A 23,710-nucleotide genomic window follows, 5' to 3' on the forward strand; every position below is an offset into this window, starting at 1 on the left:
CTGATTAGGAGAGGTCGGTGCCCTGTAGAGCCTTGTAGGAGTTAACTCAGTGCTACATGAGTTACATAGGCTACACATGAGATAGAAACACAGGCATCCTCTGTATTAGAAAGCAGTTATGAAATACTAGGTTCTGATTCTCTGGAGAGTATAGAAGAATCAATTCTTCTCCATCATCCTCTCAATGACTAAGTCGTGACAAGAACCATATGAGAGGTGGAGGGGAATAAACATCATGTTTTTTTTTTCTAGGTTGAAAATATGGCCCATGGAACCCCCAAACAACTCAGGTTTTTGCCAAGACAGTAGGTTGCTCTCCACAAACTAAGACCAAGGTCCCATTGCTACTGCTACATAGAAGCTTTAGCCATACTTTCTAGTGTCTTTGATATGGGAACATACTCTGTAGGCAGAAGGAAACAATGTAAACCCAAACCCAGAGACAAACTCTTTGATCTAAATCTGTCTTGCCCATAAAATATGTCAGGACAATTATGGTGCAAACCTGTAGGATCAACTACCCAACGCCATTTGACCTGAGGTCCATACCATGAGATGGAAGACATACCTGAAACTGCTGGGGTGACCAAGAACCTGAGACTGGATAGGCTGAGAACCTAGGATAAAAACAACTACTACTGTTCTAATATATATATATATATATATAGTGATGACAGTTTGTTATACTTAAAGATCAGTGCCTTGAATAAAAATTAAAAAGAAAACAGACATTTCCAGTGCACTAGATAGAAAAAATAAAATAAAAACAAAACCAACCAAGCAACCAACCAACCAAACAAACAAAAAGAACCGCTGAGACCTACAGCTGGACAACATAAAGAGAGTGAGGGATGTTGGGGTATTGAGTGCTAAATGATATCCTCATCAAAGCCAATGTCCTCCAGCCACACCAGGACTGATGCCCATATGAACTCACAAGGATATTGCAGCAGATACAGAGCTATACACAATATCAATCAGTCTATACAGACTGCAAGCCCCTCGAAGCAGAAATGGACATGGGCTTCCATATCTAAGCAAGAAGCTAGGTGCAACTGATGCTTGCTAGAGAAGGGAAAAGTTTGTCCAGTGAGGTCTCATTGAGTATATTAACCATACCTCAGGGAAGGCCCCATGTCCAAGAGTAGTGGGATAAAACAAAACCAACTCAATGGTATTTCTTTTAACATTTTGACTCATTTTCCTTTGATTGAGCTTTTTTGTTGCTGTTATTCTATTAGGTTTTTGCTTATTGATTTTGATCCTGTCTTTTTGACTCTGTCTTTCTCTGTCTCTGTCTCTCTGTCTCTCTCTCTCTGTCTCTCTCTCTCTCTGTCTCTCTCTCTCTGTCTCTCTCTCTCTCTCTCTCTCTCTCTCTCTCTCTCTCTCTCTCTCTGTGTGTGTGTGTGTGTGTGTGTGTGTATGTGTGTGTGTGTGTGTGCGTGTTTATTGTTTTTACTGTTTTGGAGAAAGAGAGAAACCAAAGAACATAGGCAGTTGGGAAGAATTCAGGAGAAACTTGAGGAGAAAGAAAATGATTAAAATATATTGTATGAAAAAAATTACAGTAAACAAAATCCCTTTAACAAGGACGTTGTACCCAAAACATGTATTTAGCCAACTAAGCCTGAAGGTAAAGGCCGTATTTAATGGCTACCCCTGATGTGGACCCACAGAGCACACCTTGTGAGTCTTAGGACTGAGGACACAGTGATGCTGTGTGGTGGAAGAGTGATGGTGTGTAGTAGAAGAATGTTTTGTGTCTACTAGAGATAAGCTGGCTGTGCTCACCCTCTTCCCTTTAAAGGAATTCTAGAAAGAGAGATAGAGAAGCCGTAGGAATAGTAGGAATATGGCACTTCCTGCTAACTCATTGCAACATGTTTTTTTGTGTGCTTTTTGTTTCTTTTTAAAGTCACATTTAAGTTAAAGCCGCGGCAAGAAAGGCCAATGACTGGTATAGAGTGTTGAAGTTCATCTTTGAGGCCATCAAAGACCTGTGTACATCATCAGTCCTTTGGGGAAAGCCCCTTGGCACTCTGTGACTCTTAGCTGTGTTCAGGTGAATGAGATGGGAATTCGAAAATGTGGGAAAGGTAGAATTGTAAAGTGGGGACAGACAGACGGTCCTCCCTGAATGGTACCACAAAAGGAGCAGCTCTGTGTGGAGAATGACACAGAAATCTCATTTAGCCACGAGCACAGTGCATTGTCTGTTTCTTAATCACATACAGGACAGGCAGTGAGGATAATGTTATCTAAATCGGCGGCTCCTCTCGTGTTTCAGATGTCTGTGCAAAGAATGTGTTTTGTTTGTTTTCCTTATAGAAAGCCGGGGGGATGTTAAAAGACAGGCGCAGACAGGCTGCTCTGTAAGAGTAATGCACAATTAAAAACTGTTTGGCACACACAGTGTGGAGCCACTGGCCTCTGTGTGGGTAGCTGGATGCAGTAAACAGATCTTACCTCACTGCCTAACTCTGCCACTTCAAGTTCTTAGAGGTTTAGCCCCATACCTGGAAAGCCTTGGAGAGACATTTCTCCATTAAGATTAAAATGTATGCAACTCATGTTAGCTGGGTAAATGAAAGTATGTACCTTGTGATGTAGATTCTGTGGGCGAGCTCTAACAGGCTAATCAAAGGTTTGTTTTCTATCCAAAGAGCCAACACCACTCCCAGATGAAGAACATCTCTACCCATCCATCTAACAAGTCCTTTTTACAGAACATGATGGGAAGCAACATTTCAGGAAGGTTTCCCTTACTTTCGAAACATTTCTTAGAAGATGGTGCAGGCTTTTCCTGGTGCCAAGGTCTCTGCGTGCTTGAACAGTGATATCAACACAAACATAAAGACTCTAAAGATAATGAGGCTAAGACAGAAAGGTAAACAATTCCCATGAAATGAAGCATTGCCGAGTCTGCTAATTGTGCTCTGTTAATAATTAATAAATTAATACTTGTAATGATGATAACAAGAAAGAGAATGACTTAAAAGCATGGCATTTAAAAAATTATATGACATCACACTGTGCTGATGAGACTATTTAGTTTCATTAAAATGTATTCACCCCAAAGCTGCCAGTCCTAAATTTTGGACACTACTATATCCAACCTTTTTAGACAATAGAACACGCTTATGGAATATGTACAACAATCACAATAATAGTTAAGTTTACTTGGCTTCAAAGATTTGTCAAATTTGTTCCAAATTTTGCACTTTAAACAAACTAGACTCATTTTTGTAATTGTCAAAATGAAGGGACTTGGCAAGGTTCTCACTTTATAGATGAAAATACTGTGTTTGAACAGATTTTAATCTGGAAGCACCCACACCAAGGGTTGAAACCATACAACAGGAGCCACAGTCTGAGCTCCAGCTCTTAACAGTGGCAATGACACAAGATGCCAGGGAAGTGTATCCAGTCAGAGCTACATAACGCAGTATAAACTTCCCCAACAATCATAATCTGCTTACAGGACAAAGCTAAAGATTAAAGTCCAGATTCATCCATGTCAAAATGTCCCTATTTAACAAATGCCATGAGTTGGGGCAAGCAGACAGACGGAAATACCATTGCACATCAGGAGAACTCACAAGATAGCTCTACTGGTGTACTGTTCTGAGTTCACGGTGCCTGGATACCCTTGTGTAAGTCTCCACAGGAGAACACCACATGCCAAGCTTGACTCCTAGAGGTACCAAAGAAGAGAGGGTAACCATGTAAATATTCCAGTATGTGTTAACAGGAAAGTATCAAACTCCACGTCTGAGTGAGTTCTACCATGCAGTTTGCTCTTGCCTTAGATGTAATCACTATTGGCTTTCTTTAAAATTCTGCAGTATCAATTAAGTCTTTATTAGAGATGGAAGGATCAGTTAACTCAAGGAGCACACATCATTAGTAGTGACCCTGTATTCTAACTATAATGCATACACTTATGTGTTCTGTCCAACTAAAATTTACAAAAATTATGTTTTTTGCAAAAAGTCACAAATTCATTTCAACCTAGTGGTTTTTAAATTTTTAATAATGTTTAAAATAATGATATGAAAAGTAATCTTTCTTTGTGTGATAATGTATATAAGAACATGCATGTATGTTTGAAAAAACTTGAAATTCCTCTAAAAATACATTTAACTCCACTGATATTAATCTAAAAACTAAAAACAACGCTCCAGTAAGACAAGGAAAGTATGAAATGTTCCTGAAATACCAAAGAAATATAACTAAAATCTGATCATTTATATTCCTTGATTCTATAGATTTTGTAACAAAATTTTGACTTCTATTTCTAATCCCCTTTAACTAAGAAAGGGTAAAAGAAAAGACAATAGTACCTACCACCAAATCATGATTATTAGTTAATTAAATTAACATTTTGAAAATATCTAGTATACTAATTAGTAATGAAATAATAATAAAATGATTCTTAACACTAGTAACAGTTGTTGCTAAAGCAGAAAAAAAGCACTATTTTATATAAATGAATAAATACAAGATGCCTAGTGATTATTCATTTGAAAAATAAGACTTCCGAATGTAAAACGTGATGTTTTCCTGGTTTCTAAACTGATACAATCAACTTTAAAGGTGCGGTTGAAAAGAATGAGATATCTAGAACAGGACAGCATGGTGTAAGGTTTTCGGGATCATCTCCTGAGAGCAAAGACAGAAGCGCAGACAGAATTAGCATGGACTCCTGAAGTCCTGCTGGTCTGGCCAGAGGCTCTGCTTGAGTTTACGGACTAACATAGGGGATTCAGACAGGCAATCTCTTGGCGATGCAAGTTCCACGGTAATAACAACCAGATTATTCATGCACAACTATCTTAATGTAGTAAAAAAAAAAAAGTCATCCAAAATGCTCATTGTGGCAATAAACTCAGTTGAAATTAAAAATGAATATTACTATGTAGTTTACCTAGTTACTCATATTATCATGTTAGGTTGAGTAAAGCCTGCATATTTGATTAAACACATTTAAGGCTATAATCTTATTACACTTAGCTTTCTGTTTTCAGTGACAGCTATGGACAGGTGCACTTTAAACTAATGTCATTTATAGATATGATGGATTATTCGCATTGTCTGTTACAATCCCCCAATATGTCTACATATTTATGCTTCTTGCTTTACGAGCTTAAAAGGTATTTTCTTCCACATTGCCATCCTCATTGGGATAAAATACAATTAATATTTAGGGAAAATAATAATATTGAGAGTGAGAAAAGGAAGTTTTCTTTTTTCTTTCTCCTATAACCTCAACTTTCAATGTATTTTAAAAATTAAAAATAAGGAATTCCTGATTTTTATCCATAACTTCAGATTCTATGTCATTTAATTTACACTATTTTGTCATAAGAAGGCAGGCCGATAAAATTTTTTTCCATTTGTGTTAACATGTGTCCTTGATTTTAATTTTTTAAAGAAACATAAATAGATCTGAATTTCATGTGTCTGTGAGCTGATGAGACTTGTTTAACATTTATAATATCATGTCTAACAAATACATCTTTTAAACGTAGTTTAAAAAATAAACCCTTTTTTGTTTGGCATGGTCTTACAAGTAACTTCACCTTGAAGAATGTTAGTGTGTCCGACCTTCTGAAACCCCATGTCTAGAATGCAGAGAGTTTAATAAGACTTTCATGTGTTTAAAATCTATTTATTTTTAGAATTCCATTAATATAAAACCAGTACCTAAAGTATAAGCTCTTCTTTTAAAAAGCCCATAAAGTAAGAGAATTCACTTGATCTACAGCTACTCAAAAATCAACACAAATAAAAAGGGAAAGAAAAACATTAAGAGAAAAAAAGGCAAGCGTGAATGTTAGTGTCTGTGGAAAGCTATGTATAATCTATCACACAAGTAGGTGTGAGTGGTATAGAACTTATGTAGCCAGAGTTTGTCTCCAACTAATGGTAATCCTCCTGCCTTAGCCTCCCAAGCACTGAGATTACAGACATGTACCAGCAGGCTCAGCAATATTTTTTTATTCCATAATTTTGGAGAGCATGATCAGGTGGTCTGAACAGCAATATATTTTAGAAAGCTGATATTTCCATCCTGCTATTTTAATAGTCTTTAGCATTTTGCAATGTACTTATATCTAGCCTTTCTCATGGCTTGATTTAGGAATTTCAGGATTTTCTAACTAATAAAGAGAACATGTTTTAACAGAGTCTCGCATGTTCATTTAAAGAGCAGTGCAGTTGGGCACGCACCATTACATACCTAGTAACATATGAAGTGTGGTGCAATTCGGTGAGTACAGCATTCACGTTTACACATGGTGCACTGTTATCTGGAAAATGATAAAGAAAAAAACAGTAGGAGATGTAGCTTTTGCGCGCATTAATGTACACAACAAACAAACTCAGCTCAAGATAAAGGACTGTACCAGAAACCTGAGTGAATGAAGATGTTTAATGCGATCGAGATTCACACCCAGAATTTCAGCAGAAATGAAAGATAATCTATTCTCTTAGGAGAGAGTTTCTCCCCTCAGGTCAGGAGCGTGTTGTCTAATCATGGCCATGCTTATGAATTTTCAGTGGTCATTAGGACTTATCAAAAGTTTCCTTGAAGAGAATATTAATATCTGGATAGTTAGTGTTAATAATAGAGACAAAACAACGGCAAAGCTAGCTACCACCTTCTTCTAAATCTCCTCTTTCTTTCCACGTGAGCCCCTCAAAACATGTTTGTTTTGGAAGCAACTGGTGAACAGTACGGAAGGAGAATTTAAAGTGAGTGACTACTGACAAGGGCAAAAACATAAGTCACGTCAGCTGATTTGCAGCTGACTAACCCGAGGGGGGAGAATGCAAGGGCGCTCGCTGTTCAAGGTCGAAGAATAACATTCCTTCTGCAGCTAAATGGCTGCTGTGAGACAGCAGATCCTATCTCAGCACACAGAAACAAACCTGCTGTGGTAAGGTTATCCAGTCACCAGAGGTGACCTTTGAAAGTCAGGAGGCAGAATAGAAAAGCCCTGCAACTACAGAGCCATTTCTGTGGCTGCAAATGAACCCAGGTCCAGGGTCAAGGCCAAGGAATTCTATTGTATTCTTTGGTAAGTATCTTAGCACAATACTTGTAAAATATATATATATATATATATATATATATATATATATATATATATATATAAGACAACTAAAATATTAATATATAAGGAGGTAAAGAAGACCACCCACTATCTTAGAATAAAAATAAAAAGAGAAAACATTATTCCAAATTGTTTCTTTTTAAGATAATCTCAAAGCATTAGCAGAAAAAAATGTTTAATGAATGAATCTTATTCACATATCTTTAAACTAAGGATGTAAATGCCCCACCTTCCCATTTATGTCTGAGATGAAAAAAGTCTACAGGCACTGAAAGCAAATAGAATCTGTTTGCTGTTTTACTATAATAATAATAATAATAATAATAATAATAATAATAATAATAACCATTAAGAGCCAGAATGCCAAAATACATTACAAACACCCTCCTTGTCAGCTTGTCTAGTCAGAGTTGTGATATTACTAAGTGAGGGGTGTAGACAGCACTGAGAGGTTGGGGTTGGGGGATCCGTGGGGAAAAACCATCCAGAGATGAACGTAGAAGCAGACTCCCTATCCATCTTCTGTTCTCTGAACCCAACTGAACACCCTAATCTTTATATACATTGTTTTTACAGGAGTGTGATGCGAAGCTCTGAAGGACAAACCTCAAAGAACTCCATCTAGGGGGTGTGGGACTGAGCCTGAACCAAAGCCGCTCCATTCTGAAGTCCCCTGCAGGATTGGGAGGAGAGCACATCCTCCATGGCTCCCAGCTCCCTGCTGAGCTCAGAAGGGAGGGGAAGGTACACTGGCTTCTGAATCTCACCAGGATCTTGGCTGAGGGGCTTGCCTGGTTGTTCTTGCCTTTTTATTCACTTGCTGTTCTTGGGAAAAGAAAATTTTGAAGAAGAAAAAAAAAATTCATGATTGTGTTTCAAAACCAAGGTGGCTGCAAAAATGAGAGAAATTGAACTCTCATAGGGGGAAACTCAGTTCTAAGAAGTTTTCAACTTTTCAATGTAATTCTGAGATCTAGAATTGAAGCAATTGGATTAGAACTTCAGAGAGATGGATTTTTGTTCAATATAACCTGAAGGAAATACTGAGAAGTGAAATTGGCTGCTCCGATCCTTCCAAGCATTCTGCCAAGGCTAACACGCCCATTTCAGAGACAGAGGAGCAAAGGTGTTGTTGAGCTTTAAGGACCAGAGTTTCTGATCCACTCTTGAGATGTCTCATCCTGACCACAAAGACAAACAGTTAAAGGATACTATCCCTAAACAAACACAAAATGTATTCAAAACAAATGCATGAGTGGACTTCACTCATGCTAAACCTTATTGAGTTCTCTGTAGGAATTCGGTCAAGACTGCCATGAATTCTCTTTAAAAGCAAACCTTCCTTTTTATGGATAGCTGAACAAGTGATTCTATACAGCAAGATAATTTGTTTTACAGTTACCAAAGTGCTGAGTGGACATTGTTTTGATATGTAACAAGAGCAATTAATGCACTGAGAGCAAAGAGACTTACAAATAAGTAAAAAGGAGTGGGATATGTAGATTCTAAATGTTAAATTAATAGGGTATAACTCTTTCAGAAATAAAACATTGAAAAATATTTAAATATTATATACAAAAAATAAAAATATTATAAGCACACGCATAGGTCCATGGTAGAATCTATTAGTCAAATATTAATCAAGCCCACAAAACTAGATGCATAAATCCAGTTAATTTCATCCAAGTGACCTACTGAACTGATTAGTGAGTAAAAGAAGCCCAGTGCCTCAAGAACTGTCATTCACTCAAGGTCCCACAAAGGAAAGTGTGTGTTAAACCAGGGGACAGCTGTATTTGCAACACAAAAAGGAAAATGCACTCAGCTACACATCTAAAGCCAGGATGGCCTCAGGTCCCATGATGCATCTCTGGATATTAATCTCATGACCCAAATAAACTCCTTCCTCCAATGATACTATTTCTCAGCCTATTATTCATCCACCTGTGCATTTGCTGTTTGGGTCACTCTCTCTACTTTGTCACACAACTCTGGGTGCCTTTCTCAGCCTTTTACACCCTGTAGACTTTCACTTAGAAACAATTAGACCAACCCTTTTCAACCAGGACTCTATAATGTTGCCAAACTATTTTCCCTTCCAAAGACTGAGTTATATTTCTTTTCTCCATCCATTCAGGTCTGGTGTAGCACATGAAAAGGCTCCATGGACTTTTTCTGTGGCCATTGTATTTTTATCTCTTCTCTTTCCTGAGAAGAGATCCATCTTCACTGAGATTCATTTTAAAGCCACTTCACCCTAAACACTAAGACTCATCTATCTTCTTTTAGATCATGTCTTCAAAATCCATTTTTCACCACCCCCAAATACTCTCATAATTAATGATGGCAATCAATACTCACAGACTGCAATCAGTAACTTCATCAAAAAAAAATATATCATGACCTCTGCCTGTCGCTATTCTCTTCTTTCTAAAATAATTCATTTCCAGCTTGAACTTCATGGCGACTTTGACTACCTCTGTTACTGAAGCCTTCAACATTGATACCGTACGTCTAATCTATAGATTCCTGCTGTTGATACAGTCTTTAATGTCTCTTCTATCAATCTCATTCTAGGATCTCCTTGATATTGGCTAGGTCCTTGACACTTCTTCCAAATTAATAGCCAACTCCCAGTCTCTTGCCTTCTCTTCTCCACACATTCAGGAATTTAACAGAAAACTCAGCATAATTCCAATTTTGGTGCCAACCAATTGAACACAAGGTCCTTTTGCTCTGTCTAAATAGGAATAGTGGATATGTAGGAACTGCCAGCAATCCCAGGCTTACAATGCCCAAGGTCTAAGCACAGGACTTGTAGAGTCACAAGCTCAAAGTTCTAATCTATGAGTTAGGAACCCCTTTGCTCTAGATTTTAAAAGCCAGAGACTAATGGTTCATGACACTTATATTGGGAGCTCCCAGACTGGGCTTGAACCATGGGCAGTCCTAGCATGTAGAAGGCATTGCAATTCCAGGTTTCTAGCAGTAGTGAGGAGCTGCAGCAGGTCCCAGCAACCAAGAGCAGGCAGTGGCTGCTTGTTTCACAACTCTTAAATAGACCTTGCATGCTGACAGACTCTTGGACCACTCAGCTCCACGGTATAAATGTTAAGCTTCCAGTGGGCACTGTTTCAGCCCTTGGACATGAGATATCTGAGAGCCTTGTTCTTTAAAGTCCTGGCAGCTTCCTGGAACTCTTTCCATCACCAGACTCTGTAGTTTCTCATAGCTGGGCATAATCCTCTGGCTTTCTACTGTCTGTGTTGGATGTCATTTTTGCCCTGGTCCCTCCCTCAAGGTCTTCAGATGCCCTCCCTTTACTAGTACCAGCAAAGCTGATTCTACCTCCACCATGCTACCGTTCTAAAGCCACTCCATCATTTTATCTTTGTCACCGACTCACCCCCACTCTACTAATCACAAATACCAAAGCAGGAAACAAAGGATCATGGAGACAGCATCGCTTTGCTTCTACTAAATGCCCTAATTTCACCCCACACCTCTTTCATGTTATCTCACAGCTTTGAGTCTTCTCCATCTTAGTGTGTGAGGTCCAATTTAAAAGAGACAATAAATGTCCATTTTTTTTCAAGTAAGTGGGCTCCTATCTATTCCTTAAAGCAAAGTTTGAAGTTTCCCTCCTATGAGCATGGCACTCCAGAGTGGCTTTTAAAAGGAGGATTGGGAGACTTACTCAGCGGATAAGAACTTTGCAGGGAAGGCAATGAGAGGGAAGCCTCACGCTAAAGTTGCAAATACCCCAGCTGTGAATGTGATCAAACACAGCCGCCTGAACTGGCTCTAAATGCTATGAGGTTTTACATAATTTCTTATCTTTTGTAGCTCAACTACAAAGTTCTCAAATGTGAACTCAAATGGTACTGTTGACTCCCAGGGTTAAAGGTTGAGCATGCCTGACAGAGTCCATAAAGGACGTTGGCTTTAATTCTTCCTTTCCTTTCCTTTCCTTTCACACATATTTACACGCTATGAAAGCATATTAGCTGTTCCATGATGGCCCAGAAACTCAGTCTCAGGCTTTTGAAGTTCACCATTGACCATAAGTATATCTACCTGTTGGGAAATTGCTGGGTTCTGTTGCCTATGAAGATATTTTAGACAAGAAAGGAGTCAAAAAGTCAAACTACGCCTGGCATGTATCTAGGTGAAAGTAGATAAGCATCACACAAACAGGCCATTGTGTCTTCTACAGTCCCAATATTTCTTAAAAACTAGGTATTTATATTATAAAACAAGCCTTAAAAGGCCAGTTTCTCGGTGTTAAAAACTGATAAAAATTCACATTTTGCTGTTTTCTTTGGTGTGTGTGTGCAGTTTTTGTTTGTCTTAAAAGAAATATTTTCCTATCTTAGTAAAAATTTTATGTCAAATATCAATATCCGAAGGTCAGTATTCCTACTTAGGTAATGCTCTACTCATATTTTCAGCATAATATCCCTTCATGAATTGAATTGGGAGGCATGTTGCTCTCTAAAAGGTAGTAGAGGCGTCATCACTGTGGATATTCATCCTTCTTTGAGAGCTGATGTAGGTCATCTTGATAACTGCACTGTCTGCATCTCTCGCTGGAGTAGCTATGACATTTATTCAGCTTTCAAAGACTGTTTTGATGTCACACTTTTCTCTAACAATTCTAAATTTCACCACAAACCCATCTGCACAGTGAAAAGGCTGTCGAGAGGCTGATGCGTTCGAATTTCTGGGCTTGATTACACTTGTGCAGTACCACTTCGCTAAAGCTATTTTAAGCATCCTCTTAGGTTACAGTAAGTTACATTGTAAATCTAATTACTCTTAGCCACAGTGAAGAAAGCACCTGAGAATGTTTCTCTGTAATCTACTTAAGGAATGATGCTACTGTTTTCCTTAAAGCACTCACTAACATTGTTAATACATGACTATCTATATCTCTAATTCCATATTTTTCAGTACACACACATGCACACATACATGTACACATGCATATACACACATACATATGTATAAACACATACATACACAAACATATCCATAGACATACACACACTCACACATGTGCACACACACACACACACACACACACACACACACACACGAGTCACATGGATATGTTATAGCCATAATACCTCTCACAGTGTCCAGAATTTCAATGGTGAAAAAGGAACAAAGGGCGTAAACAGAAATAAGTTGACACATATTTAAATAATTTTAACCTCCAGCAGAAAACTAGCACGCACTCATAGAGACTCAGAGTCATGGTACAGTGAAGCTCAGGTTTCCTATTCAATTAGAATAAATTTAATGCCAGGTTTGATATTTAAAGTTCTTTGACAAAAAAAAAAAAAGGTAGATTGAACTTTCTAGCCCTCTGTTTCCTCATCTGTATGATGTGAATAATTACATTGCTATAAATAAAGGTATTGCACACAAGAGCATGCAGCATGGCCTATGGCAGGGAGCAGGATCTACAGAAGAGAGGCAACATCACTCATTTATATGTATGTCACATTCTAGTGAATTATATTAATCTATGTTATCCATTGAAAACTTGACAATGCAAACCTATTTTGAACATATATGGGCACTGATGACTCATCAATAATTCACAATAGCTAAATAAATCTCTTAACTTCTTCGTGCCTATTTTTCCAATTATTACCAGCTCTCACCACAAATTCCTTTCAATTAAATTCTGGCATCCTTTACTGTGCCCATTGTGTCCACATCATTCAAAGCATGCTGGGAGCTGTCTGATTCGATCCCTGTAACCACAGCCCTAATTCACTGATGTGCCAGTTCTCTGAAGCACACTCCATGTTTTTCCTCAGCTCCCTTTCAGATACTCCCGGACTCAGCAACTTTGCACTTGTTCAAGGAGTCACCCTTGAGCTGTGATTTCTCTCCTGGGCTACCCCTGCCCTCTGAACAAAGAATCACACTTGGTTTTAATCCATTATATTTTTTCAAATATTCACCCAATAGATATTTGCTGTGGCTTGACTATATACCAGGTACTGTTTCAGGGGGACAGAGTCACAAACATGAATGCAGTAAGGCGCCGGGCGTGGTGGCACACGCCTTCGGAAGCATGCTAGAACTTATACAAAGACTGTGAAAGGCTATCTCTTCAGCCTGGGATCAATGAAGGACAGGGAAAGGTACTGAGAAAAGGAAGGGACAAAACCATTCTTAAAGAGGGTCATTCAAATCAAAACAATTTTTATATTCCATCTTATACCATTGCTGGTGGGAGTAAAACTTGAACAATCACTATGGAAATTAGTATGACATTTCTTCAGAAAGATGGACATCCATCTACCTCAAGATCCAGCTATACTACTGGGCATACATACCCACGGATGCTTCATCCTAGCGAAAAGACACCTGTTCAACCATGTGTGTTGCTGCTCTGTTCATGGCAGCCAGAAATTGGAAACAACCTAAATGTTAATTAGCAGAAGCATGAATGAATAGAATGTAATACACTTATAAAATGAAATATTGCTTGGATGTTAAAAAGAAATGATATAAAATACAAGGGAACGCCAGGGCCAAAAAGTGGGAGTGGGTGGGTAGGGGAGGGGGGGAGGGTATGGGGGACTTTTGGGATAGCATTGGAAATGTAAATGAGGAAAATGCCTAATAAAAATATTAAAAAAAAATCAACAAAATTTGCAGAAGAATGTACGAAACTAGAAAAAAAATAATCCTGAGTGAAGTAAATAAGGTACAGAAAAATAAATATGGCATGTGTTCATTTATATGCATATATTAGCCATTAAATCAATGATAACCAAGCTATAACTGTAGACTCAGAGACTAGGCATAGAGGAAGGGACTAGGGGTAACACATAGATCTCCCTGGAAAGGGAAAATAGATTTTATGGGTAGACTGGGGATAGATGGGGACAGGAATGGGAGGATCAAGTGGAGAGGATAGGGGAGATAGGGTTGAGAGAGGGAATAAGGAGAAAATTAAGTAGAGCTGAAAGGTATTTGAGGGGCAATAGGAAAACCTAGCACAGTGGAAACTTCCTAAAATATATGAAGGCAATCTCAATGAAGTCTTGAAATAAGGAGGGAGACAGAGGTCTAACTAGCTATTTCTTGTCACCAAATGAACTTTCCAGTACCAGAACAGTCACATCCAATTGATTTGTTGGACAAAGGGGTCCCATGGAAGCCCTCAAACCATCAGGCTGTTGCCCAGACAATGGGTTGCTCTCAGCAAAAGGACGTTAGGGCCCCATTGCTGAAGACAATGCCCATACAATTCATTAAACACAAGCGGCAGAGCTGGTGCCTACATTGAGCCTTCACCCACATGTTCTAGGGTCTTTGACATGGGAACACACTCTGTGTGCTACCAAAAGAGAAATGTAAACATTGACCCAGAGGCAAGCCCTTTGATTAACTCTCTGTCCTGCCTACCAGATATGCAGTGCAACAGTGGCACAGAGTCTATGGTAGCAACCACCCAAGGTCCTCATGTGCCTTACGGTGTACTCCAGGGGATGGAACTCATACCTGACACTCTTTGGGTGACCAAGAACCAGAGACTAGATAGCTCAGAGACCTAGTTAAAACCAAATACTACTGATCTAAAAAGTAAAAGAAACCATAAAATGACCCCTAATTATATTCTGCTATACTTATAGACCAGTATCTTAATCAGCCATTCAAGAGGTTTCGTACTGAAGCACATAGGAACAAAATCAGAGACCCACAGGCAGACATTATACAAAGAGAGAGAGACCTAGGAACACACGGCTCTAATGGAACTGTCTGCACCAAATTCTTCCTCTCAGGGTTCAGGGAACCCTGAAGAAGAGGAAGAAGAAAGATTGAAAGGCAGAGGGGAGGGAGGAGCGCAGTGGGGAAACCTTCCCTCTAAATCAACTGAGCAAAGCTCACTTGAACTCAGGGAGACCGAAGCAGCAAGTACAGGTCCTGCACGGGTTTCCACCAGGTCCTCCGCATTTGTAGGACAGCTTCTAGTTTAGTCCTTATGGGACACCTAGGTGTCTGAACAAGTGTGTCTCATCCTCATCCCTTCCCTTAGCTCTCCTCGCCTTCTGATGGTTTTCCTTATACAACTTTGACAAGATGGTTTTTGTCGCATGTTATATTTTAATTTGTTCAAAATCACTATTGAGACAAAAAAGAAAGAAAATAGATATGAAAAATAAAATAATAAAATTGTAATATCTTTTTTAATAAAATGAAAGAGGAGGAGCCAATGAAGCCAAAAGACCAAGAGTGCATACTTGGCATAAGGATTAATACTAAACACCAAAGTATGCGATATAAATATAAACAGAAAATGAGGTGGATGGAGGGGGGAACTGGGTGGGAAAGGGGGCAGGGAGGGAAAAGGGGCTGGGGATCAGGTGTGAAGAAAGAGGGGGTGGGAGAGAGAAAGTAATAGGTGGGGGCATCTCTGGGACTAACCAAAGACCTGAGATGGGGAAGGTGCCCAGCAGTCTATGGGGGTGACCCTAGATAAGACTCCTAGCAGCTGGAGATATGGAGACTGAAGTGGACACCTCCTGTAGCCAGGGAGGACTTCCAGGGGATAAAGGGGGATATGAAGCCACCCAGAAAACCTCAATCCAGAGTTTACCCTGCTTTTACTAGATGTGCAGGGATAAAGATGGAGCAGAGATGGAAAGAATGGCCTACCAATGACTGGCCCAACTTGAGACACATCCCATGGGGGAGAGCCAACATTTGACACTGTTAATAATATTCCACTATGCTTGCACACAGGAACCTACTATAACTGTCTCCTGAGAGACTTCATCCAGCATTGATTGGAAACAGATGCAGAGACCAGCAGTCTAACATCAGGCAGAGCTCAAAGATTCTTGGGGAAAAGTGGGGGATAAGATTGAGCTAGACAGAAGGGTCAAGAACACCATAAGAAGATCTGCAGAGTCAAGTAATCTGGGACCATGTAGGCTCACAGAGACTGAACCACCAGCCAAAGAGCATGCAGGGGCTGGGCCTAGACCCCTACACTTTTGCAGAAGATGTGCAGTTTGGTCTTAATGTGGATACCCTAACAACTGGAGTAGGGGCTATCTAGGACTGTGTTTCCTGCCTTTGGATCCTGTCTCCTAGCTGGGTTGTCTTGACTGGCCTCAGTATATATGTATATGTATATGTGTATGTGTATGTGTATGTGTATGTGTATGTGTATGTGTATGTGTATGTGTATGTATATATGTATATATACAAGTATAATGTATAATATATAATAAATATGTGACTCTAATATAACTATAATATACAATATACATATTATATAAAATATTTTATACAGTAAATTATATTTCATTAATTACACAATATGTTTACATTATAAATATATTTTATATAGATATATAGATACATGTTTTCTTTTAAGAAAATATATATATATATATCATTTTAAGCAATATTATTATATTATATAAACATTAGGTTATATTATATAAACAACATTAGGTTATATTATATAAACAACATTAGGTTATATTATATAAACAACATTAGGTAAAATCTGCAGTTTGGGGCTGTGCATCATTATTCCTGGGTCCACGAAGCAGTCAGATCTCACAGTGGGGGAGTCAGGCTGCCATTACACATTCTCCCACCAAAGGAAAATTTCCATATTAATGATATCCAGAAAAGGTCCACAAACACTGTCTATAGCAAGTCTTACCCACACTGCACACTGGAATGCATAACCAACCATGTTTCACTAAGGTCTGAGCTTCAGAAGAGCATGTGAATCTCCACTAGTACTGAGATAGTCTCCCCAAATCAAAAAAGGGAAAAAAAAAAAAGAAAAACTGTACACAAAATGATTGTCTCAAATATAAAAGTAGGAGCATTGCAAAGGCAGTATTTTCTAATCAAAAAAGCACAACAGACTAATTTGTTTTTATGCTGGCAAAATGTAAAAATGCACCTCAAAATTACTGTGTGATTATAGGTTTAGAATAACTGAAACTATTCACTTATGGATGCAGGTTTACTATGTCCCACAAGGCGGGGGCTGTGTATTGTTGGGCACACTATCTCTGTTGGAGAAAATGCTTCTCAGGGAAGTTTCCGAATGCCTAGGTAAAAGAGTGCTAAATATGAATAATAATTACCTAGAAAACTTGGCAGCTGCTAAACACACACCTGCTCTGCCAACACAATAGACAAATTAAATGGATTCCTGAATTTAAAATTTATTAGAAAGGCACGTAGGAATAATAAGGAGAGATGCTTCCTTCAGCGGTGTGAGAGGCCTCTGGGGCAGAAATGGAAGATGGCTGCCTCCACAGTCACATTCCATGTGCTTCCCCACCAAGTTCCCTCTAGTGCGTACATGTGCTAATAGCCGTCGTGCCTCAAATGTCTAGGGAAATTAAAGCTGAAAACGAGGTGGTTTCAAATAGTATGTATGAGCTACTAGCTTGTTGAGGAAATTTTGGCTTAAGACCAAAGTATATTTATGTTATATTTTTGTGTAATGTCTTGGAAAAGAAACTTGGAAAGAACTTCGGGCTCTTTTTGCGGTTGCTTAGACGAACGGTAGCTATTTTCGCTTGTTAATACGTGTCATCTCTTGGTTTTGATAGGGGCTGCCAGCCACTTTCATTATATCTGTCAATCAAATGGTAAAGGGGGAGGGGCGGTCATCGAAAGTGATCCTAAACAATCTCCAACCCTCAGCGTGATAAATGGATTTAGCAGTCGGCAGTGGCATGGGTCCTCTTGATATTTGGGAAGACAGAATCTAAGAGTATTTTTGGAAAAAAAAAAAACACTCACTTTTTTTCAGAACACCAGTCATTTAGTTTCTTGTAGCAAGCAAAAATTATCACACTGTTCAGAAAAGTTAAATTTGAACTTTTTCTCTCAGTGTGCAAAAAGTACAAGGTAAGTTTACCTTGTGAACAACATGATAGGGACGTTTGCAAATTTTTAAGTGAAAACACATAAGTTGTCATCGTGAAGTGTGTTCCTCCTCCAACTCAAACGTGGAAAAGAGAGAAAGAAATCAGAGATCCTTTCTAATCAGCTTACTGAAGGGGTGCCTCTACCTTCCCCCAGCAATACCCTTGAGTTTCCTTCACTTGCTTAAATCAGGAACAAAGCAAGAAGCAAACAGCAAACGTCACAGCAACTCCTGGGAAGTTTGTGAACAGCAGGTAGAGGGTAAGTCTCTCTGACTTCACACCCACCGGCTTCTCTGGATGCACCTCTTCGGGTGGCCATTTTGATCTTTGTCCTTTTGCAACAGTGAAATGGCTGTTCAAGTCTGGGGAGCTTATCTAGGGAACTCCCGAATGTGAGAGGGAGTCCTGAGAATGCTTGATTTTCAAAGAAGTTTGACAGAATTAGTAGAAAATCTGGAGAATCCCAGTTGTGGTGTGTGAAGGTGTGGTCCTCTCATGGACCGAGATAGTAAACTGTGAGCCAAAACTGAGTCAAATTGTGCAATGTCTACGTCATGTAGGCTGAGAACTGCAGAGCCCATTGAAGTAGGAGGTCTTCACACTTGGTGCCAGGGGGCTGGAAACAGCTGTTTTGTTTTGCTTTAGTCCCTTTGATTATATGCTCTCTGTCCCAAAGATAATGATTGTGCTCTGCGTATCTTTTTAAAGTAAGAACTTTAGACAGGGGAAGATTATGTCAGGACTAAGACAACACACTGTACACTGTTTTGTGGCAAACGGAAACTTGATGGGACACACTAAAATTTAATGTCTCCAGGAAAGAGCAAAGACATCATGATGAATGATCTTGGTTGTCAACTTGACTAGATCCAGAATCAACTAAGAGATGAGCCTCTGGGTGCCCTTGAGGGGCTGTGAGATCATCCACCCAGAATGGAACTGGCACTCCCAGTGGTGGCTGAGAGATGCAGAAGGAGGGGAAAATGTCGGTTTCTTTGCCTGCTTGCTGTTTTGTATCTTGCTGGAGAGTGCCTTCTTGCTGGTTTCAAGTTCATCTGCCCTATGCCTGTGCCTCCCTCCACTGATGCCAGAACCAACTTCAATCTCCCCCTGCATATTGAAGAACCAGGGCTGCTCCAAGAGTCCTGCTGTCAAGTCAAGTCTTCAGCACCAGACTTGGACTGCTAAAGCACCCAACCTTAGTGCACAGCCTCTGCAGAGTGACAGCAGCCCATACTAGACCACCCATACAGTATTCTACGAGCCAATCTAACACACTCCCTTTAATATAAAGTCATTCTGTGGTGTGCACGTTTCTAGAGAACCCTGGATAATTCAGAGAGTAATAAAGCCAAGAGAATTGTGGGAAATGAGCCCTCAACCCCTTAACCAGATGTTGAAATGACTGAGAATCTTTACGAAATAGGTAAACATTTTTAAGAGAATCATTCCAGTTAAAGCCAAGTAAGAAAAACAAAGGGGGGAAGGGTTACAAAATTTGCCACATGTATCCTCCTGAGTGGATACGTCACAATGAGAGAAACTGGCTAGAAGGGCAGTTGAGTACATTAGTATTTGATACTAAAATTAAATTAATTAGTGTAACTCATATCGGGTCCAGCAACCTAGGTATTGAACATCCCAGATGATAACAAAACAGAACAGAAACCCATGAAGACCATTGAAGATACCATGGTAGTCTTATAGTGTGATATTTACATAAGTAATAGGTGCTGTCTAGTATACCCAGTAATACTTTTTATGTGTTAATTATTGATCAACACAAGTAATATGGGTTCTATTGGTCTTTTATAGATCCTTAAAAATGTTCATCACATAAACATGAGGATTTTACCTATGCTTGCCAGGTTGGAAACAGTTACATATAGAAATTTTTAAGAGTCTGACCTGCATTTCTGGGCCAACCATTGATGAGCTGGTTGTGTGATTATAAAAACCCAAAGTAACCACTAAAAGTCAGTGTCTTCTTCCTCAGATATAAAACTTCACAGGTTACCTAAAAACTCGAATGTAGTATCTGTAGGAAGTTGAGCACATACGTGCCACAGAAACGTATCTGAGTGGTCATTTTAATTTTATACAGTAATTATGCACATATCTTCATTTCAAACTTGTGATTACTCCATCTGATTAGATCATGCAGGTCAAGATCCTCTTCTTTGAAATTGCTTCAATATCTCTTAATATAAGGAGATAAAGACTCTTGGGAGAATAAAACTCATTTAGAATATCCCAAACAACTCTATTAAAATGCTATTTAAATGAATCAAGTGGTAGAAGTATTTAAATGTGTGCATATACCAACATGTGTAAATGTGCACTTAAGATGAGCGTCACTGAATTATATTAATTCTGATTAAGTCATATGTGAAGACCCAGGACAGGGACATGTCACTGTTAAAGAGCTCCTGAGTACAGGGCACAGTTAGTTCTTCTAAGAACTAACTAAGGGGATATCACAATATCGTCCTGGAAAATATTCTAGCATGGACATAGGACTTTAGTGAGAAATCCAAAAGATTAAATCCAGGAAATACTTTCTCCTGATAGATGAGGAAAGTCAGAAACGTCCACTCTTCCTCCTATAGACACACATTCATCTTTGTCCCATAGAGTCCATCTGAAGGACAAGTACCATGAAATTATTACAGACCTCCTACAGACCCTTCACACAATGTTATATGCTTGGTACTTGGTTTTTTTTTTAAACACTAAAAGAAGTTTCCAACTGCTGAAATTTTCATAATTTTTTTCTGGGTTATTCAGTAAAAAAATAGCATGTGAGTAATTAATTATTAAAGGCCATTTTAACATTCTCTAGCTGCCGGCGTCTCACTGCTCCTGATTAGTGGACACTTTCGTATGTAATGGGCTCTACCTAAGCTCACTTGTATTCAAAGCTGAGCAATGTGTTTCAGCTAGATTTCCAATGGAAAGGGAATTGAGGGAATAAGTCACAAAGGCAATGTTAATAAGGGGCAGAAATTCAAGCTTTGATCGTACATTTTGTACCTGTATAGAGCAGAGAACTTTCCAATTAGGGACAACAAGGAGAAAGCTGGTAAGTTCGAGCTCAGATTTATAGGGAGAGGTCAGCAGCCTGTAATGAGAATCTGGAGTGCATACATCCGGCTGTAACACCTTTAGCGTGAGCATTGTTCTAATGGCAAGAGCTAACGACTCCACGATAGTAATCAATAATGGGCAGAGGATATTCTAGCCTTAGGCCTCTGGGGAAGAACTATGGTGGCACTCTGCAGTTTTCTCTAATGCTAGTGGAAGGAGTTCTGAAGGGGCTGGTTTGTTCTAAGGGTGTCAGATCCATGGGATGCAGAAATCACAGGAGGTGAGAAATAAACCTTCATTGGACCCCGGGTGGGTGCCTTCCCTCAGTCTAGTCTCTATCTAGGCACATTTCTGAAGGAGGAGGAAAAGGAAGGCAGCAATGGAGGGAGGAGGATACAAAAAAATAAAGGTAAAAGAAAGGTAGGAAGGAAGAGAGATCATGTCCGCCACACCTCCTAAATACATCAAGCTGTCTTATCACCCTGGCCATTCTTGAAGGAGCTGAAGTGGTTTGCAACCCCATAGGAAGAACAATAATATCAACCAACCTCCCAGGGTCTACACCATCACCTAAGGAGTACACATGGAGGGATTCATGGCTCCAGCCACATTGTAGCAAAGGATTACCTTACCTGGCATCAATGGGAGGAGAGGCCCTTGGTCATATGAAGGATCAATGCCCCAGTGTAGGGGAAGGCTAGGGCGGTGAGGCAGGACTGGGTGGGTGGGTGAGGAAGATTCTCATAGAAGCATGAGGAAGGAGGGCAGGATAGAGGGTTTCCAGAGGGCAACCGGGAAAAGGGATAACATAAGAAAACACCCCCCCCAAAAAAAAGATTGAAAAAAAGAATCCTGTCACATTTTTCTGTTTCCTTCCAATGACAATTCCCACTTGTTGTACTGTCTTGAAAGACAGTTCCCTACACTGCTGGATCCACCCCCATGACCCCTCTCCCTAATACATGAACATTGTGTAAAGTCTCTCTAATCCCCTACTATGAATATCTTTGAATTCTTTGTCTTTATGAAGATGAGGAATACGTGTGTTGGGACCCCAGGGCATTCACTGCACAGGTATAGTCAAATCACAAGTTGTTCTTGTCTGTGCAGTGTCACCAGTTGAAGGTGCTGTGCCTATCCTTTAAGGCCGTCCACATGCAGCTCTGAGGCATTATAGAACAGCACAAACCTGGGGTTGGCAAGTATGGAATCAGGTGACCCTAAGTGTGTGACTCTTGGCAAATTAAGGGACCAGGCTAAGTGTGCTTTCTGTGTGATGTCATTATCTGCCATGGAAGGATACTGAATGTGAAGTACAAATCAAGTTCACCACCTGGCAGGAGTGTGTGCTTCATCGAACTGAGCAGTTTAATTTGTTGTAATCAGATTGTGCCGATCTTATAGTGACACAAAAATACAGGGACACAGGCTGCTAGCACATCACTGAACACAAGGCAAGTGGAGTTTCAGGGTTGGAAGCAGCCTGTGGGAGAGCAACATCATCACTCTTTTTATTCCACTGTGGGCAACATACAATATGATGTAGCTCTGGGATCTTGCATTAACCAATGTGTGAAAGCCTGTGAGCTTTGTAGCTGCAGTGTAAAACCACCACCCCGTGAGTGCTCAGCTTCCTTCACATCCAAGGAACACAAACGAGACCAGAGCCTCCCAAAGTTGATGTAGACAGACTGATTTTGTATAATAAAGTTGCAACACATTTTCGGACTGCATGGCTTTTATCAGAACTGGGAAAATGTATTTATAAATTCTGCCATATTCACCCCAAGGTGCACACCACACTTACTAGCCTACTTCGATGCAGTGAGCGCCTGTGAGTCGGGTGTACTGTCAATAGCAGCAACCAGTTCTCCCGGTAAGGTAACAGAAATAAGCCTGGTCTCTCCCAAATGCCAGTCTCAGTCTATCTCCCCTGGGCTCACAGCAGTCTTCCCAACAGTTCTCTGTCCAAGACGTTTTCACTTAGCTACTCAGAGTCCTGGAGTAAGTGCTTACTCATCATAGGAAATAGGGACTCGCTGCTGAGTGTCCTCCCTGGTAACTTCCAGAGAAAAGAGAAAAGCCCTGTTCTCCCAGATAGATTATTCCTGATCTTAGACAGGAACAAGCTTATCCACAGCAGCTGTTCAGAAATCTAAGAAACACGCATGCCCTTCACAACTGGGAAGATGCTAAGGGATTCTAGTGGAGAGACATAGCGCTGGACTAGGTATCTAGGCTAAACTTTAGGGTGCAGAGGGACATCCAGAAGGAGCAGGATCAATGTGTGTGTGTGTGTGTGTGTGTGTGTGTGTGTGTGTGTGTGTGTGTGTGTGTGTGGTATTTAAGTGAAGTGCTTCCTTGCATACTATGATCTAACTGCCCTCCAGCCTAACTTAACCCTAGGCTTGCACTGAATACAGGATGGAGATGGTGTTAAGCAAGACCACCAAAGACATCATCTAGATATTTGTAATGAATTCCAGATATTTACTCATCCACCAAGTAGGAACTATAAGACCCCCGATGCTGGGCCTCCGCTTAAGTCCCGGGATGAGCTGGCCA

The 23,710-nt window shown here is 39.8% G+C and overlaps 1 protein-coding gene across 7 annotated transcripts in view; it reads right to left on the reverse strand.

Moving 5' to 3' along the window:
• Positions 1-23,710, reverse strand: part of Slc16a7 (solute carrier family 16 (monocarboxylic acid transporters), member 7) — a 170,317-nt gene that overhangs the window by 116,270 nt on the left and 30,337 nt on the right. For 3 of the 7 annotated variants that reach the window (XM_006513406.4, XM_006513410.4, XM_006513408.4), the window contains 2 exons: positions 6,242-6,311; positions 3,600-3,694 (listed from right to left, as the gene is read on the reverse strand). The exons of 1 other annotated variant lie outside the window; for it this stretch is intronic. The gene's annotated coding sequence lies outside the window, so the exon portion shown is untranslated. The remainder of the gene's footprint in view (positions 1-3,599; positions 3,695-6,241; positions 6,312-23,710) is intronic. 3 more of the 7 variants (XM_030244968.1, XM_006513409.4, XM_030244969.1) reach the window with 1 other exon arrangement.

This window comes from Mus musculus, chromosome 10 (assembly GCF_000001635.26).
Source record: "Mus musculus strain C57BL/6J chromosome 10, GRCm38.p6 C57BL/6J".
In the NCBI taxonomy this organism is placed as follows: domain Eukaryota; kingdom Metazoa; phylum Chordata; class Mammalia; order Rodentia; family Muridae; genus Mus; species Mus musculus.